Here is a 20,316-nt window from a genome sequence, read left to right on the forward strand (position 1 = left end):
TGGTTAGCAGGCTCTGCATCGGTGACAAAGAACATAAACCTATTCCCTCAGCTGTCAACCAGAGGGAACGCTGGGCCTCCTGAGGTTGTTGGTTTTGGCTTCCCATTTGCTGTGGTATGAAAGTCCAAACAGGTCAGACAGAACCCCATGGTAATGGTAGGAAGTGCTGTGTTGATAGGTACCACAGTAAGGCCAACAGTTTGTGATGAGTAATTACACACCAGACTCAGTGCAGAGGAGACTCTTATTAAACAAGTGGAATAGATTACCCATCTCTGTGCTTTCTAGTTTGCCTTGAGAAGTCTAAATGACTCAAAGTATGTTTTGAGCTCTATATAAATGTCACCGGCGAATTGTGTTCAACAGCCTAATGGAATAATTAGTATTGTTTTAAACAGGAAGATTAAAAAAAAGAGAGAGAGATTTTCCAGATTGCAAAGTCCCTCCCACCAAAACAAATCTCTCTTTCTTAGTGTGTCAATGTGACAGATGTACTAATGTCCTGATGGTCAAAGAAATGAAAAAGAGAGCCCAACCTTCAAAATCACTGCTTCAAAGGGATCTGAGATCGTTTGACTTGCAAAATGGTTCTTGCTACTTCAATACTCAGAGAGCTGGATTCACTCACTCATTCACCATGGTAGGGGATAGGGTTGGGAGTTCAGGTATAAAACTGAGAGTAGGAAAAGCTTATCTTTATCTTTATCTTTATCTTTATCTTTATCTTTATCTATTTTAACTCCCTCTGCAGTTACAACCCAGTTAGTGGTTGGAGTGATGTTTTACTGCTAACTGAAAACTTGCTTTTCAGCACCTCGCGTTTCTACTTCCTTCTGACCAATCTACTCCACCGTGAACACGGCGATTTTGTTTCTTCAAGACTCTCTCTTGATTACACACAGAAAGGTGAGCATTTGTTTCTTAGAACATGCTCGAAAAGAAAATACCCTGTCGAAATAAGTAGCCCAAGAGGGAAAGAGCATCTGATATCAACATGGAGGCTTTTCATTACCTGGGGTCCTGGTTCTGACCCTCGGGACAGATGTTTCTGCAAGCCGGAGAGCACGGTCATCAGATACGGCTTTTTATTGCTTCACGTCCCAGCAGTATCTCGGTATGAGAGTTTCATTTGCTGTTGTGGAAATCAGCAGAGCTCCCTCAACTCCAGCAAGCTGTACAGAACGCTTTTTTTTTATTTATTTTTTATTTTTGATTTTGGCTTTCTCAAGACAAGGTTTCTCTGTATAGCCCTGGCTGTCCTGGAACTCATTCTGTAGACCAGGCTGGCCTCAAACTCAGAAATCTGCCTGCCTCTGCCTCCCAGATTGCTGGGATTACAGGTGTGCGCCACCATTGCCCAGCGACAGGACACTTCCTAATGGGGTCATTCCATGATAACCCTACCCTTGATGCACATTTGAAAGTGCTGAGCCAAAACATGCATTTACAAAGTGACTGTACCCTCAAAAGGTAAATAAACATTATAAGAAAAAGATCAAGAAATTATTTTTTGCTAAAAGATTTTCTTCCCCAAAGTCCAGTATCTTAGTTGACATGAGCTTGGCTGGCCTTTAATTAAGAAGATTCTTGATTTGAGGCAATTTTTTGAAAGGATATTTTTTCACATTTATTTAATGTGTGTGTGTGTGTGCGCGCACACACACACTTGCATATATAGGCCAAAATGTGTATGTGTATATCAAAAAATAATTTGTGAGAGTCAGTTCTTTCTTTCTGTCACATGATTCCAAAAGATTCACCATACATCCTAAGACTTGGAGACAAGAACCTTCACCTACACAACCATCTCTGGACACTAATGCATGCTTCTTTTGCTCAGTTTCACATATTTTTGAAATATTGTGTAGTAACCACCCACCCAATTTCCATTGGAAAGCGTTGAACCAGGCAGAGCACACTTACTAGGTACTCTTAGTATGCTACTGGGGAACATTATTTTATCCTAATGATCTCTACAAATGTGATAAATTGGTAGCTTTGTTATCTATTGGAAGTACTGATATGGCATCTTCAAGTAGCATTGCTACATCTCAAGAGAGCATCTCAGGATGTGTGCCCATGTGGCCCTCTGGATCGCAGATCAGCGAGTGGGCATGAACTGGTAGGTAGTGGCTTCCCGATGTGCCTCACCTTCCTAGAATGGTTGACCGTGTTCTCTCAGGTAGAAGGGTGGTCTGTGGAGGGCCTTTACTGTGGCATCTCTTCCCAGCTGTTGTTGGAGGTCACAGAGATTGAAATAAGAAGGAACAAGACAGAAAGAGAAGATGTTCCTTGTGTAGAGTCTGCTACATTGCTTGACTTCTGTCTTGCAAACCTGTGAGTTTATGTGGCATTCTTTGATCAGCTGGCTATCACGGGTCAGGATGCACACAAGAGATGCTGTCTGTGACTATGGTGTAGTTCAACATTGCCTATCATAGATCGAATGTATTCATTCGTCCACTGACATAATGCTTTTTCCCCCTTCCTGACAGTGGCAACAATTTTCGGAATCCGAGTGAAGCATTCTTTTTCAAGACAGATCTTGAACAATAGTCGCATCTGTTTCTTCAAAGCCCAGGCAGGCTCAGCGCTGTTGAATTCATCTTCAGCTTTGAATAGAAAGGGCCATTGTTGGAAGAATAACCAGACAGCCTTTCATGTGCTCGATTGCAAGTCTTTAATTTTTTAGATGTAATGTATAATATAAAAGCCTTTCAACCCTTACCCCCGCCCCCAACCCCATTCTCCTATAAACTTACTAAAATCCTACATCTTGAACTAAATGACTCTAAGAACTGCTATTTCTTCCCCAGGCTACACTGCAGCCTTTAAGCTAACAAGATTAATAGCAAAAGGTTGCATTGTACTATGAGCAATGTCTGATACCAGAGTAATTTGTTTTAAAAAAATGAGGTAACGTGTCTGAATCTGTTGTTATGGTCATGATATTTATGCTTGTAAGGATAAAGTTATTCATTTCAGATGGGTAACAAGATGACTTTCATGTACCATTAAGATAACTTATGCCAAACACTTAGCAAAACCATTGAAGCCATTTCAATATTAATAATTTATTGCAAATATCTAGCTCAGAAATCTGGTAGACATTAATTAATGATCAATTAAGATAGATTATTTCTCCGGCCTCTCATTTAACTTTCTAATAACCAATTTGCTTTTTTCTTAAAATGGGTCAATAGGAAATGAATCCAAGTTGTTTCATGCTTCCATTTTCTAATAAACTGAAACTCTTTAAAGAAATTAGCTCTTCTCTTGCAAGTTGTTAATTCTTATGGATGTAATATATCATGTTTTTTTATCCTGTAGATTTTTACATGCTCATTTTCGCTTTAATTACTGCACACTAACCCGAGAGTTCTGGGGGTAATTTTATTAGTTCTAAGACATTTTTTAATAGGAGTGTATTCTAAAATTAATCATATTTGACTTCATAGTACAAACATCCCTTCATTACTACTCTGTGGGTTAGAGGAAACTAATCTTCAAAATGTTTAAATGAAAGTATAAAGTGGAGGACATTGCTATCTTTAATTTCTTAATCATTTTGGCCCTTGGTTTTGTTTGTTTGTTCATTTTGTTTTGTTTGAGTCAATATTGGGCACACAAATCTCTCATTAATTTAAGCTAGAATCTGGGAGATTAAGAATCTAGTTCTTTGATATTTTTCCTCAGCAGAGGATACAAGGGAATCTTGTTATCTAGTAGGTTACAGCAGGGGATACATTTGAACAAAAATTGGACCTTTGAACCTTCAGAGTGGTGAAGGGATGCTGGGCCTTCGAGGAAGGATTAAGCCTCTCCCGTGGGTACTATAGGACAAAAAAGACACGTTTATGCATTCATATAATTTACCACTTCATTTAGCAATTGCTAAGTTAGAAGTGAATGTCAAAATGGGGGAGAAAAGAAGCAAAAATAACTGCAGAACAAAGATAAGCAGTGTCACTGTCCCGGAGGATACAATTTGTTTGAGAAATTCTACCGTGCAGTTACTTTCTTAATGTACAGATTACCACTTAATTTAATTAGATTATCATTTAATTTAATTGGGGCCAATTCCTCTTTCACTTATGCTACTGAAAAGTCATATTTCTCCCAATGGCTTCAGCTTGGTAGCCTTACTCAATGTTAGCTATTGCTCTTGGCCATTGTACAAACTCTCTGGAAACAAGCCATCTCTCTGAGGGTCTTCCTCACCCCTCTCAAGTATGCTCTCCACTAAAAACTGGAATTCAGTGCCAGTGTGGGACTGCATGTTTGTAATGCCAGTCCTCCAGAGGCGGAGACTGGAGAGCCAATCACCGAAGTTGTCTTTAGTTACAAAGTGAGTTTGAAGCCAGCCGGGAGCACATGAGACCTCATCCCAAACAAGATAGAACCTAAATAATAGAATTGAAATCTCAGGGCAGCTGAAGAGATTGCTCCATGGGTTGAGAGCACTTGCTGCTCTTTCTGAGGACCGAGATTCAGATCCTAGCAGGGCCCACATAGGGGCTCACAACCACTTATAAGTCCAATTCCAAGGGATCTAGTATCCTCTTCCCTGGTTTCCACAGATATCACACACATGTGCTATGCAGATACACACTCAGGTACACACACATGCATCTAAGTAAGAACTTAAGAAATGAAGTCTTTTTGTTTAGGGAATGATTTTTTCCACACCTGTAGGATATGAAGGGAGAAACAGACAGTTGACAGAGAGCACCAAGAGCAAATGTACCTAAGGCTGGCTTGAGGTCTGGGTTTTGCCATCACTCTGCTTAGTGTTCTCTCTCTCTCTCTCTCTCTCTCTCTCTCTCTCTCTCTCTCTCTCTCTCTCTCTCTCTCTCTCTCTCTCTCTCTCTGCAGTCCTCATAATGCAGAGCAGGTAAACACACAGAAGCAAACATGCTCAACTCAGATGGCCACAATGAGAACATCCTGATTGGAGCTGCAAGCAGATGTCCGATTCTCCACAGCTAACCACTCCATGTTCTCAAATGCACTAGGATGGGGTGGAATGGAACAGAGCTCTCATGGTCAACTAGCCTGTCTAGTCATCCTCAAACTCTGGCTTCCCCTGAATACCAGCACATGGAGCTTAGTCAAGCTCACTGGCACTTTGTTACAAACACAGCTCCCCCTGCCCTTTTTTTAAATTTCACAATGGCAACTATCATCGGTGTTTCCAGCCACATTCTGGTGTAATGTCATAGACCAGGGATGTGTCCTCTGTAACTCCCCATCCTCCAGAGCCACCAGGGTCCGTTCATGGCTGTGCAGATACTTTTCCCAACATATCTGGGCATATTTGCCCGGTCTCTACCCAATTCCAAAGTAGCTTTCACATCTTTTAAGTTCCTAGAGAAACATCCCACTCTTGATACCAATTTCAGTATTAGTTTGTACGCCTGCTAGAACCAAACCTTAAGGAATTTAGAAATCATACAAAGTTACCTTTTGGAGCTGAAGGCCTGGAGGTCTGTGGTCAGTTGTAAGATCTGGAGTTTATTGAGGATGTTTCCTAAAGACTGTGCTTTGTCTCTGTTTCAATGTGATGAGAACTGAAAGCAGCCCCCCTTTCGTTTATTCTATACGGGTGATTCTATCTCTGAGGGTGGGTCAATCACGTAACCAAAGGCCTTACCTTAATACAATCATCACATTGACTATTACATATGAACTGGGCAGGTGTCTGACAACATTCAGACTATAGCGGTTGCATGGATTAAAAGCAATGGATACTAAATATTTGTATATTCTGGTTGTAAAGGCAGTCATAAAACAGTTGAAATGCATGCACATTTTTGAAATGCTAGATATCATCAACAAAATTCATATTTATTCAAACTAGAAAAGGAGACTACATTTTTTCAACTAAACATCTTGCAATGCCAGAATGTTTGATTCTTTATTTCATTCAACAGTGGTTGCAGAGGTGATTTGACTCTGTAGTCTTGAGACTTTTAAGTTAGCCCACATATACAGCAACAGACAACTCTCCAATCAGAGTTGGTTGGTTTGTGTGTTTGAATCTATAGTCCTTCAGTTTCTACTTCCTGAGAGCTGGTCTTGCAGTAATGGGCAACTCTGCCTGACTCCAAGTCAGGTTTTTAAATGGCAGTTTCAAAAACACTTGAAAAAAATATTTAAAAGGCAAAATTTAAGTGAAATATTTGTGGACACCAGAGCAGAAAGAATAGCTTTTGTTCTTCCCCTTAATTGAAGAAGATGGTGGCTCAGCAGTAGCGTTGTAAGTTGGTCAATAGACAAAACCAATGGATATGAAGATGAATGCATGGGTGCTATGTCTGTATAATTAACTTAGAAATTAATAACTTAAATCACTCTTTCTTAAAAAGTTAAGCTGTCAACGGGACAGCGCCTAGAGCCAAAACCAGTTAGAAAGGCACCCATGTTTTGTAATGCTATTGTGGCAACTACAGTCATCTAAAGAGAATAATTTAATGAATTCTCAGACCTGTCACATGATTTCAGCACTATCCACTCACAGAGTCTTCCTTTGTCTGAGTTTCTCCCCACCTCCATCCCTATCAATACATTTCAGACAAGATCTCCTTGCTTCTGAAGTGTTGCAGAAGCCCCTCCAAATGAGTTGCTTTTAAAAGGACATAACCTCAACCCCATGACTCTAATCATACGGTGTTATCATCAGTATCAGGTGAGTGAGCTTATGGTTCTCTTGACACATCATTTTATATTTCATGCGAGTCAGGGTCAAAATACGGCACATGTGTTTTAGTGGGTTTGTCTTTCTAGAGGAAGAAAAAAAAAACCCAGGTAATTTGATCTGTGGTTGATAGCTCAGGTGCTATGCTATTTTTAATTATGTCTCTAAACCACCCATACTCTGAATTTCTTAAAGACTGGTGTTGGGATTACAAGTAATAGTCTTCAATTGGAGTCATTTTCGACCCTTGGGGACACTTAAGAGTGTCTAGAACCATTTTTAGTGGTCACAGAGGGAAAGGTGCTCTTGACATCTACAGAGAAGACCAAATTAGTTGCTGGAGATGCCACCATACTCAAGACAATCCCCTAAGCCTGGGAGCCTAAGGAGCCTAAGGAGTGTCCCAATCCAATGTGCCAGCCTCGCCCCTTTCATAAAGAACTGTGGAGCCCAGTCCCACGAGGGGTCACCCACACTGAAGCACCAGCGGACCCAAGGTCAGGGAAACTCCCAGGCATGGTCAATCTGACCTATTGTCCCCTCCCACCTCATCTCCCATTATTTTCCCAGTTTGTCTAAATATTTTACTGTTCCTCAGATTTTAGGTACTAACTGGCTAATATAAATTTTAATCAGTTTACAAAACATTTCATTTTTGCTTTTAAGTGGTGTGTGTGTGTGTGTGTGTGTGTGTGTATGTGAGAGAGACAAAGAGAGAGACAGAGAAAGAGAGACAGAGACAGAGACAGAGACAGAGAGAGCACCTGCTGTCAGGGAAAGATATATACAAACATTTGCAGATCTTCTCAAAGATGGCATGGGATGATTACCTTGAAACCAGAGTCACAGTGGTTGTGAGCTTTTAACTGTGGGTACTGGGAACTGAATTCAGGTCCTTTGCAAGAACCGTATTGCTCTTTTGCTAAGCCATCTCTTCAGCCCATACTTTTTAATTATATTTTATCATAGGACTTGAAAACACAGTACTTGAAAAATTACCAGATTTTTTTTTCAGAAAATTACTGTGAAAGACAGTAAATGTGCCTCTAACATACACAGCTATAATTAAGTTTGAAAATAACAGCCATCTGTCCTGTCCTTTGGAAAAAAGTAAAATAACATTATTTAGGAAAAAAATGGAAAGGTTATCTAATTTACAAATTGTTCAAGTCGTTAAAAGTTAATCACTTAAAATATACTAAAAAAATACTTTTTCCCCCTAGTATCAGCCTGGTTGTTTTTTTTTTTTTTTTAAGAAAATGTTGAAATCCCAACATTCCAATCTTCAAACAACAGCTTTCACTTCTATCCTTTCTTATCCTTAGTTCTTACATTTATTTTTTTTAGTGGGTAGTGGGCATGTATGTACATGTGTGTATATACATGTATATGTATGTGCATGTGTGTATACTTGTGTGTGTGCTTGTGTGTGTTGTATATGTGCATGTGTATGTTTGTGTGTGTATGAATAACCTTATGTGTACGTGTGTGCATGTGTTTAAATGTGTGTATATGAGTGTGTGTATATACTTGTGCATGCTTATGTATGTGGTGTGCAGGTGTATGTGTGTATGTGTGTATGTGTATATGTGTACTTGTGCATGTGTGTATATGAGTGTATGTGTGTGTGTACTTATGTCTCTGGTATGTATGTGCATGTGTGTATATGAATATGTGTGTGTACTTGTGAATGTGTGTATGTGCATGTGTATGTGTACTTATGAGTGTGGTGTGCATGTGTGTATTTGTATGTGTGTGTACTTATGTGTGGTGTATATGTGCATGTGTGTTTATATGTGTGTGTGTATGTACTTATGTGTGTGGTATGTATGTGCATGTGTGTGTACACATGCCATGGCGTGCATGGGGAAATCAGAGGACAACCCATGGGAGTCTGTTCTCTTCTTTTACAGTGTTGGCTCTGGGGGTCAAACTTAGGTCATTAGACTTGGTGTTAAACACTCTACTCACTAAATCATCTCCCTGGCCCTTGCAATTATTATTTTTTTAAACTTTTTATTGGTTCTTTGTGATTTTCACATTCTGTACCCAAATTCCACTCATCTCCCCCCCTCTGAATACCTTTCCTTCACCCTGGCACCCCCCCAACAGAGAAAAAAATACTATGGAAGCTGCAGTATGTCGCAGTGTGTCCTTAAGTACACCCCTTTGTTCATACTTCTTGCTTGGAAATGCCCATTGCAATGATTAGTTAGTTTGGTTCAAAGCCTCTGGCTTCTACTATGCGATCAATACTTGAACCTTACTGGGACTCCTCTTGAATATCCTGTGTTGCCCTGTGTCACGGAGATCCTGTAGTTTTGAATCTGTAGGACCGGCCCCTTCATGTACTCCAGCAATCCATTGATGGGGTAGATGTTGGGGTAAGCCAATTCAAAGCCCTGGATCTGATCTCATCAGCCCACCAGCTTTTCCTACATCCACACCACTGTAGCCAGCTCTCCTGCCAGGCCTGAATGACCCATCCAGTGCTGCAGCCCGCAAAGGGAAAAGCCAGCTCTCCCTAAAACTATTTTTTAAAAAATGAATAGAATGTCATACACTTAGACAATGTGTAGTGGGTAAAAGTGTCTGCTGCTCTTGAATTCCAAATATTTTAAACTCAAAGATTAAAAACAAGACAAGGTGAAGAACCTTATGACGCATGAAGTGATTTTATTTTGAAATTATACCAGAGCTCTGACTGTGAGTCAACACCTCAGTTATTCTCTCACTACATATATTAATGGCTCCACTCAGTCTGCATCTATATGTTTTGGTCCACCTCAATGAATGCTAGAAAATCAACCCATGCTGTGGAAATGAACTTGTGTACCTATGCATTTTTTGATGACAGTGTCCTAATTTGTAAGAGTTTGTTTTTGAAAAAAATAAATTTTTATAATAAAACATGAATTTAAAAGTATAATACTATACATGATTGGTGGCAAGGTCCAGAAACTTAACTCCAAGAAAGTTAAATAATGACTAAATAAGAACCCAATGATTCAGTCGATGTAACCCTGCTAATGGTCTTTCTCCCTCTAGTAATACTTTCCCCCGTGCTTAAATTGTGAAGCTTTCACTGCACAGATGGGAAATATGAGACATTTGCCCTATCCCCGCTTCCCTTGCAGCTATGGTATAGGCACATGAGTTCATGATGATTAATAAGACATAAGAAACATTGGCTTAAGACCCTTGAAAAAGACTTTCCTACTAGACTAAAAAGCAGAGGCCTGCAGGAGGACCCAGTTTTATTCTGCCTTTGGATATAATTGCATGAGGATATGATGTTATAGGGATTGCACAGGAAATGTGGGCTATGAACTAATTTATTCTAAATCAATTCTAGAAAAATCTATCACTGTTCCTTGCTATATGAGGAAATAAAATGTCCTTTCTTTCTCCTTTGTGGTGTGTGTGTGCGTGTGTGTTGTGTATGTTTCAAGAATCTTTTTAAATTGCCTTCTCTAATTCTTTTTGAGGCAGGGTCTCTCAATCAAACTCTGAGCTCACCAATATGGCTAGTCTTGCTATACAGCTTGCTTAAGGATTCCCTGTCTCTGCCTTCTGAGGTTGCAACTACAGGAGAGCATACTCACAAAGCATTTTCATAGACTCTAGGGATCCAAACTCTAACATCCATGTCCTTATCAGTTCATGTTTTAACCACTGAGCCATCCCCAGTCCCGGTACTCAAGTCTGATAAAAAAAATTTATTGTGTGTAGTCAAAAGCACTCTTATATTGCTGACTAAATGGATGGCTAACTTCAAAAAATTCAAGAGATTTGCTGAATATTACTCTGTGCTTCTTGGTGCTGGCTTCATTCTTGGGCTCCAGCAACAGTGGCTTCATGCAAGTTCAAGCTAACATCTTGTTTCAGTGTTTCAGTCACAGGTTAAAGAGAATAGCATACAGAAGAATCCCAGAGCAGCCCAGAGTTCATACAGTCACCTGAGTTGTGTTCTACACTCTTTCCTGAAAGCATCCTTTGGCAAAAGAGCACCACACATAATGATCAGGTCTTCTGACGACTGCCAGAGCTAGCAATGGTGTCTGTCCCACCCAGAGCACACAGAGTGGGGTAGTTAGCCAGTAGGAAATGCAGGCAGCTGCTATGCAGACAAAGAGAAAGAGTGAATGAGACCCGGGTGTTCAGTGCAGTGATGAAAGTAAATGAGAGTGGGTATAGTCTCACACACACACACACACACACACACACACACACACCACGGGACATTCAACAATGAAGCAAAGGATGCGCATAGAGAAGAGTTAGTTCTACTGACCAACTTTTTAAAAAAAGAAATCGGCCATTGAGCCCCTAATGTCCTCTGTCATGAAGATGCTGAGGATACAGAAACTAAGGCACACAGCATCTCCTCTTTCGGTGTAACAAAGGAGACAGAGGGAGGTGAAGATAATGTTTTTGCAAAGGGATGGTAGGAAAGGTAGAGCCTTAGTTTGGATTCCTTTGACTGCGATAAAGTATTCTGACAAAAGAACTTCATGGAGAGAGTGTTATGGAGAGAGTGTTGGTTTAAACTTGAGGTTCAAGGTACAGTCCATCACAGCAGGGAAGACAAGGAAGTAGGAGCTAGAAGGAGCTGGCCACGCCTCATGTACCATTAGGATACAGAGAAATGGATGTGTGTTTCTTGCTAGTACTCAGCTCTCTCTCTCTCTCTCTCTCTCTCTCTCTCTCTCTCTCTCTCTCTCTCTGTCTCTCTCTCTCTGTCTCCCCTCTCTCCATTTTTATTCAGGTCAGGACACCAGTTCCAGGGCATGGTCCTTCTCACAGTCAAGGGGAGTCTTCTAACATCAGCTAATGTATCAAGATGACCAGAGTTCTGTCTCCCAGGACTCTCGTTCCTGTCAATTTGGCAGCTAACACTAGCCCTCATAGTGTAAGCTGAAGTAAGTCTAGAGTGACAGAGAGTTAGTATAAAACCTTCCAAGAATAGGAAAGATGACAGATGGGTATCAGGAAGTTGTGATGGTGACACAAGAGAGGCAAAATGGCTGGGACAAGTGATCTCAATGCACTCACCTAATTCTATTCTAGTAGCAACTCTACCAGTATCTAGATGTGAGTTTTCTAAGTAAACATCGGGTGGTTTGGGAAGTGGGGAAAAGATGGAACCTTTAATGAGTTACTACGCTCTCTTCATATTTAAGATATAATCATTCTTATTTTTTTATTTTATGTTTGTGTATGTATGTATGTTCATGCATTTATGCACATGTAGATGACCACAGAGTCCAAAAGAGGATGTCAGATTCCTTGGAACTGGATTCACAGACTTCACCACCAAGCAAATGCTAGGAAGCAAATCCCAGGTCTGTGCAAGAGCAGCAAATGCTCTTAACCACTGAGCCATCTCTCCAGCTCTGGAGTCTCACAGCTACCTCACAGAGCCCTAAAAACACAGCATTTCATTTTGATCCATTGTGTAAGTACTGAGCACCTGGCCCAGTTTTGTAATTATCACCAGAAGAGATCACCCGAGTGCAACCACTTAGAGTAACAGGTCATGGAAATGGTCATGTGGGGAGCGCATCCTGAGGTGAACAACTCCATCTCTATGGTGATGGCCTACTATTTTCCTGCTGGCCATTCCCCAGAATGCCCTGTTGTTAAAGGTCAATGCTGAATTAATAGTAATTTCTGGGTTGCTTTGCTTTTTTGAGATACAGTTTGGTAACACTCAAATAATTAAAACTAAACCCCAATTTATGTTGGTTTTCTTTTCTTCATAGAAGGCTTCTGGGGTTCATTCACTTCCAGATGCCCAGATGCTAGCATGTTTGTAGGTAGGTATTGTAAATGGAATCTGACTTCCTGAGCCCCAGATTGCCAATATAGTGTATGGATCAAGCATATAAAACAAAGTCATAAAGGAGAGAAAGGAAGCGAACAGAAGCTCCCAAGGGATATTAAAGATGATCAAAGAAGGTTTCTTCTGGGATTCTAATATTTGTGAGCTGATCTTTTCTTATACACTGTGTCAAACTTTGAAACAAGCAGACCCTTGGCAGAAGACTACACCCATACTGTTTCAAATATTTTTAAAACTTCATTATATTTTCTTCCAATCTAACTCCTGAAAGAGTAAACTGAAGTTAAGTAGTTTCTCTCCACCATATAATTTCTCGACTCTGATGAGAAATGCGCAACACTAAGAATGCGCTAAGCTTCAGAAGGAAAATCCCCCAGTGTTTACCTAACAAATATTAACTTTTCTCTCAAGTTTAAGTTCTGAGTTTTGTAGACACAAGAATCGCCATAGCTGTTGAGGCTGTTTTAAGGTAGTGGAAAAATCGAGGCAGGGAGTTCAAAAGCCTTTTTAAGTCTGTCTTCATTTTCTATTGCTGTGATAAATAGCAATGAGGAAGGAGGGTTTATTTCAGCTTACAGGTTATAGTCCATTGTGAAAAAGTCAGGGTAGGAAACTTGAGAAAGGAACTGAAGCAGAACCCATGTAAGAATGATGTTTATTGCTTGCTTCCAGAGTTAGCTCAATCTGGTTTTGTGTACAATCCAGGACCACTTTCCCAGGGTTAGCATGAGCTACTGCAGCCTGGGACCTCCTACACTAATCATCAGTTAAGAAAGTGACCTACAGATTTACCTCTGGCCAATTCTAATAGAGGTGTTTTCTGAATTGATGGCTCCTCTTCCTAGATGACCCTATTTTGTGTCAAGTTGGCAAAACAAACAAACAAACAAACAAAAAGTGTACCAGGCACAATCCCTATAGTGGACAATGTTCTCTAAGATGTCATCAGCAAGGGCTGGGGAGATGGCTCTTGGGTAAATATTCCTACCAAGGTGCTATCTATCAAGGGGGATATGTTCCAAATTTATCTGACAAGACAGATTAATTAACAGCAGGACAGATTTTTAGAATAATATGTTTTAAACATAAGATGTTACTTGGCAAAAGTACTTTGATAGCATGGCCAAAAAGTCAAGATGAAGAATAAGTCAATATTTATTAAACAAAAGGTATTCAAAGAGAAAGTAGTGCATCTTGCATGGATGGCAAGACCCAGATGAACTTTCATCCATCCGACTTGACTTAGGAATCCTTCCCTTGCTGATGACATCTTGGAAGCCAGTATTCTGCTAGCAGCCTTCAGCTGAAGATGCAGAACTCTCAGCTCCTCCTGCACCATGCCTGCCTGGATGCTGCCATACTCCCACCTTGATGATAATGGACTGAATCTCTGCACCTGTAAACCAGCCCCAATTAAATGTTGTTGTCCCTATATGAGTTGCCTTGGTCATGGTGTCTGTCACAGCAGTCAAACCCTAACTAAGACACATACCCTATAAAAAGACTCAGATTTGATGTCAAGAAAATACTCTTAAAACTCAGCAGTAAGGGCTGGTGGGCTGACTCAGTAAAGATACTCATCCTCAAGACTAACAACTCTGTGAGCCCCACATGGCAGAAAAGAGAGAGAAGAGATTTCCCCAAACACTTGTATGTATACAGATCCACACACTAAACTTTCAAACTCTCAACAATATGACAATACATTACCCAGCTAAAAATCTCACAAGAGACTTGAATGTTCACTTCACCAAAGAGAACCTGCTTTGTAAAATGTGCCCACTGCTAAGAGCTTCACTGACATTGATTGATGGGAATGCTCGCTTTAAAACCGTGAGATTGATAATATCCAAAACAAGTGCTTTGCCCCCCCCCCCACCTAACCAACTCTGCTGATGAAATTCAACGTGGCGTACAACACAGCAGGACTGCTCTGGGGACCTGTACCAGAATCTTTTCAAACTGAACATTCGTGGACTATCTGGCCCATGCATTCAAAAACAAAACAAAGCAAAACAAAACAACAACGAAACAGAAACCTCTGGAAACATCCCAAATGGTGAGTGTGTAAATAAAACCAGCGCCACCGTCCAACAGAACATGGTGCTCATAATAAAAAGAGCAAATGATTTGACTCACACGACGATTTGGATGAGTATCAGAAGCACGGAGCCAAGTGAAAGAAATACATTTCAAAAGGCTACATGCTATGTGCTTCCCTTTAGGATGACTTTGTCAAAAAGAAAGAGGCTCTAGTGACAGGGGCATTTTGATGCTTGCCCAAGGGTGTTCCCACAGAGGGGCAGGATGAGCTTGTCCTGACACTGCAGGAATTCAACGCATCCAGGCTACCTCTCCTAGCATCAAGATGTGTTATAAGCCGTAAGAAATGATATGGTCTCATCACAGAAAGGCATAAATGAGACCTCTGAAACAGTCCAAAGCATGGGGACCGGTCTGTCTATACCTGGAGCCTGAGCTTATGCAGAAAATGGCATGGAAAACCAATGGAAGAAAGATGACCATGTCATTAAACGGCACAGGGATGGCTTGAGCATACATATGAAAGAAAACATCTTTAAGGTCTGCTCTCTGCAAAGCTTTCAGAAACTATTCAATGTAAACATGTTCAAAACCTCAGTGGGAATGTCTTAGGGTTCTATTGCCTAAGACACCATGGCCAAGGCAATTTTTACAAAGGAAAGCATTTAACTGGGACTTGTTTACAGCTTCATAGGTTTGGTCTATTGTCAGCATGGTGGCCAGGGCTACAGAGAGAAAACCTGTCTTAAGAAAGAAAAACAAAGCAAACAAAAAACAAAGCAAAAACAAACAGAAAAAGAAAGTAAGAAAAAAGAAAAAATAGTAGAACCAGACTCTTGAAAGAGTTATATTTGTTTGGATTTTAAATCAAATATGTGTTGCTTTTTTAAGATTTTTTTTTTAAAAAAAAAGTATTGTGGTTTATGACTTTAATTCCAGCACTTGGGAGGCAGAAAGCAGGTAGACCTCTTTGAGTTAAAACTAGCCTGGTCTACACAGCAGTTCCAGGCTAGCCTGGGCTACACAGTGAGGCTGCCCAACACACATACCTCATAAAAAAAGGACTAAAACATATTTAAAACCAACAAAGTGTCTAGCAGGGAAAAAAAAAGGGGGGGGGGGTTCCAAATGTTAAATTTCCTCTGTAGAAAGTCAGCTGCAGGATATGTCAGAGTCTCTTGGGAGCAACTTCTGAATCAGACAAACAGCTAATATTTGAGGATAAATGTCAGCTGGGTGGTCCTGAGAGGGGGTCAGTTCTTGAGAGAAGGATCCTATGTCTCCGGCTCCAACAGTGGCTGAGTCATTTGTCCAATGCCATTCCCTCCCCAGGGCAAACAGACTTTTTGATCCTAATGGAGCTTTAGGCTAAGAGACAGATTAGGAAAAGAATTTCTGTAGTGTTTACCGTACTCAACAAATATGTATTGAATTTCCACTTTGCCGGAGATGCTGGGATGCACTCGCGGTGGGTCACTGTGGTATCCAGCTGCAGTCCCATTGAGAGGCTGACGAAAATAACCGATGTATGCCATTCCCAACAGTAGTAAGTACTGTGATTTAAAGGAAGAGATCCAGTAAAGTGCCAGGGAATGAATGAATGAATGGATGAATGAATGAATGAGTTTCCACTCTTATGCTACGCTACCCACTTTGCCAGTCTAACAATAAACACCCCACCCCTGAGTGCTTGTCTTTTCTCGTACTGAGAGAGGAGGGAGGGCTCGGGGCTGTGAATGAGTTGAATCTTGGTTTCATCCCAATATTGCGGTTGTAAAACCGACAAACTTCCTCGGCCTTGGTTTCTAGCTGAGCTTCGCCATTCAGGAAGTCAAAACGAAACCAACAAAGCTCACCCGTGGCAGTAGCTTCCTGTCCCAGTCCCCCGCTGTCCTTGCGTGGGCTCTGGGGTGGGAGATAATTAGGAATACCATCTTAGGATGCACACAGGAAGGGAAGATGGAGCAGTGGTCCCGTGCGCGCTTGCTATATACAGCATGAGGTCCTGAGTTTTGACCGCCATTATCTACATAAAAGGCAGGAGGAGGGTGCTTTCAGAGTCTCAGAACTTTAGGGAAGAGGTGGAGGGACCGCGAGGGGCCTGCTGGCAGGCCAAACTAACCAAATGGGGAGCTCCAGACACAGAGAAAGACCGTATCTTAAAGATTAGGTAGAGAAAGACATCCCAATATCTACCTCTGGCCTGCACACCTACAGGAACAGACTAGCAGTCACACACATACATGTACTGAAATAACACTATATTGTTATTGTTATTATTATTATTATTACTTTTTTTTACAGTCCAGTCATTACGTCCCTTCTGCTCTACCCTCCCACAGTTCCTCATCCCATTCCTTCTCCCCACACACCCTGCCTTCCCCTTCTCCAAGAGGAATATATAACACTTCTATCCAGAGTCAGAAAAAAAATCATCCTTCTTTTGAGAAGATTAATAAGCATATATCAAGTTACATATTAATTTAAAAGATTTCCACACCCGTGTTTATGCGTGTGCACCATGGTGCCTAGGCAGAGGTCATATCTTCTGCCTTGGGAGTCCCAGTAACTAAATTCAGGTCATAAGGTTTGGTAGCAAATGTTTTTATTAGCTGAGCCATCTTGTGAGCCCCACACTAACCTTTTTTAAAAAGCCTGCACAGGAAAAGAAAATCGAAATTAAAAAAAAAATACAAAGAAGATTAAATTGTAAGGCTTTTTACAGTTTTTCCAGTGCCTAGCAGTGCCCATTCCAATACTGTCATGATTTATTTCTATTATGTAGATAATGAGAACAAGTCTGGTGACAGTATTGCCTGTGTCACTAGAGCCACCATGATTAAACTCATCAGGAGAGGTTTGTGTGAGATATTTTTGTTTACATTTTATAGATGTGAAAACTAGTTATTCGTATAGAACAAAAGATGAATCCTCAGTGAGAATTTCAGTTTGCAATAGGACATTATTCCACGTTAACAATGCCAGAAAAATGAGCTTTCTTCACTGAAAGAAAAAAAAACCCACATTTTTAGTTTAAATTAGGAGTCATAAAATGTAACGTTTGTGGATGAATTGCAGATGAATTTACCAAAATTGGAATCATTTAAAAGAAGAGGGTGAATTCAAAAGATTGGTTCTTACAGCTTGGGTTTTCAAAACTTGAAGCAGGCCCTTCATCTATTTAAGTGAACGTGAAAAAATAGAACGTTTAAAATATCCCTTTTGCACCTTTGAGGAATGAAGACTGCAGGGTGTCAGCTGGTCATCAGCAGCTATTCGGTTTTGTGGGCTCTGCAGCTGACGCGCCCCGAAGATTGGATTTCGGTGGCCGACTAGAGGCTCCTTGATTCATTGCTGCCAACCTTCACAGATCCCCCTCAAACAACATATTCCTCTTTTGAAACTTATCTCCCGTTCCCACTTGGTTTGATCTCCCAATGGAATTTCCTATTCTAAGCTCCCTGGAAAGTCTGGCACATCTGAGTGTCTCTGCAGCGCTCCCTAGAGGAAGCTGAAGAAAAGCACCAAGAGGCAAATACTCTTCCTTACACAAGTCTTGGCAATGACACGCCCCGGGTTGCTCTGTGCCCTTTCGTGGGTGATTCTGCTGTCAAACGGGGAGGGGGCGTGGCTCAGTCATGGTTTTATGGCTTATTCTATATGTTGTTTTTCTTTTCTCCATTTCTAAGGGCCTCACTGTGTAACACTGGCTGGCCTGGCGAGAGACCTTACTCTGGTCAGGCTTTCTATGTCAAATGTCCTTCCCTACTGAGCTATCCCACTAGCCCCAAGACTGACTCGCCTCCCCCCCCCCCCACCCCCAGCCCCTCCCTTCCCTCCCTTTCCCTTCTCTTTCCTTCCGTTTCTTCTCAGGTGCTAGTTTGAAAATTTCACAACCAAAAGGAAGAGATCTTGTTGTGAAAGAACAAACCACTGTGAATTCAGTCGCCTTTCTGTCTGATATCCCCCTCTTGGCTCCTGACACTGTGTGAGCTATTCCTGTACACTGTGGGAAGATGCGTCTCTGTATATATTCAGTTGTTAATTCTGTCCCCACAGAGAGCTAAAAACTGGCAGGATCTTGGTTATTAAGGTTCTCTGGCCCATGTCTGGCATCTTTATAATAGCCATTCTTTCCCCACTTGCCCAAGGGAATCTAGGCTTGATCTGATTGGCTGTAATAAAGATCTGAAGGCCAATAGCTTGGCAGGAAGTGGAAGGCAGATCTGGGGGTGGGGGGGACAGAGAGAGAGAGACAGAGAGAGAGATGGATACAGAGTGACAGAGAGACAGAGACTCGCTGGGAGAAGAATCAGAGGAAGGGGATCAGCCAGAGGATGACCAGAGATGTAGACCTGATCACGTGGCAGGATGTAGTGCAGGGATTAGTCAGATTAGAGCAGTCAGGAGATTGGCCAGCAAAACGCCTGAGCATTAAAATATTAATGCGCCTCTGGTATCATTATATCACTGGAGGGCCTGAGATCGCCCCACTGTAAAGAGTAATTGCTATCTGACTTGCTGTAACAAGTCCTTCACAAGTGTGAGGGTTAACAATTCAGCAAGATTTCCCGGGGTTTATTTTGTTTTCCTCTGTTTGCTCCATGGTATTTACCTGGGAACAAGTTAGTCCGGAAGACTGAGATCAGCTTCACCCACATGCCTACACCCTTGGCGGGGATGGCTGACTGAGAGAGCTTTGTATCTGCAGGGACTGAGAGCCCGATGCCTTCCCAGACCTTGCCAGCAAGGCAAACTCAAAGGCGGTCAGCGTCTCTCTCTCGTCTCTCTCATGATGGGTCAAAGCTCCAAGAAGGAAAAGGTCCAGGGACAGAGGAAGAGGAAAGGGAGGGGCAAGAGGAGGGGGAGGCGGAGCCGGCTGCTCGACCTGCAGTGTTAGGTAGCATCCCTTCTGCCAAGCCCTTGCTGGTGTAAGCTGTAACAAGTTCATCATTAGTAGGACCCTTGCGAGCGAGCGGAGCTTCTTATCTGTCCCAGGTATCTCTCAGGTGCAAGTATTTGAGCTCAATTTGTCTCCAGAGCTCATGAAATACCTGAAAAAAAAAAAAAAAACCCCATGACTTGAGAACAAATTCCTCTCAACTGAAAAAAAAAAAAAAGAATAAACACTCAACCCCCAAGTGTTTTTATATCTTGCGCTTAGAACCGAGGTCCGGCTCCTACGGTTCTCCGATAAACATCTCAAACATGGCTGTTGGTTACATTATGGCCCCACTTTTCCATGACTGATGTCTCAGAGGTGACACTTGAACAGTGGAAATATGTTTCCAAACAAAATATAAGAAGGACTTCAAACAGGCAGAAAGGAGCCGTGTCCAGGAGGGAGGTCAGCCTCTCGCTCCTCTACTGTCCCCTTCACTTTTCCGAGGTGCTCCCAGAGACCTCCCTTTTACAAGCCTCATGCCAGAACTTATAAACAACACTGTGTTCAAATTCATGTCTTGACGATCCTCCAAGAACTGAAATGACAACCACCTCCTGAACTGACTGCTCTCCAGGTCCCACCGGCTTAGGGTGAGCGAGAACGGTGACGTCACGGACCCTTCGTCCACTTTAGCAGTAGCTTTCTGGTGACTTTCTACTTTCTCTCCTGCTGAACTCACTCTGGACTGGGGACCCAGGAACCTAGTCTTTGAAAACAGTCCGTTCTCCACCACCCCCACCCAGTTAGTCGAACCAGGAGAGGAACTGGACGGAAATCTTTGGAGAC

Source organism: Apodemus sylvaticus, chromosome 19 (genome assembly GCF_947179515.1).
Source record: "Apodemus sylvaticus chromosome 19, mApoSyl1.1, whole genome shotgun sequence".
Lineage (NCBI taxonomy): Eukaryota > Metazoa > Chordata > Mammalia > Rodentia > Muridae > Apodemus > Apodemus sylvaticus.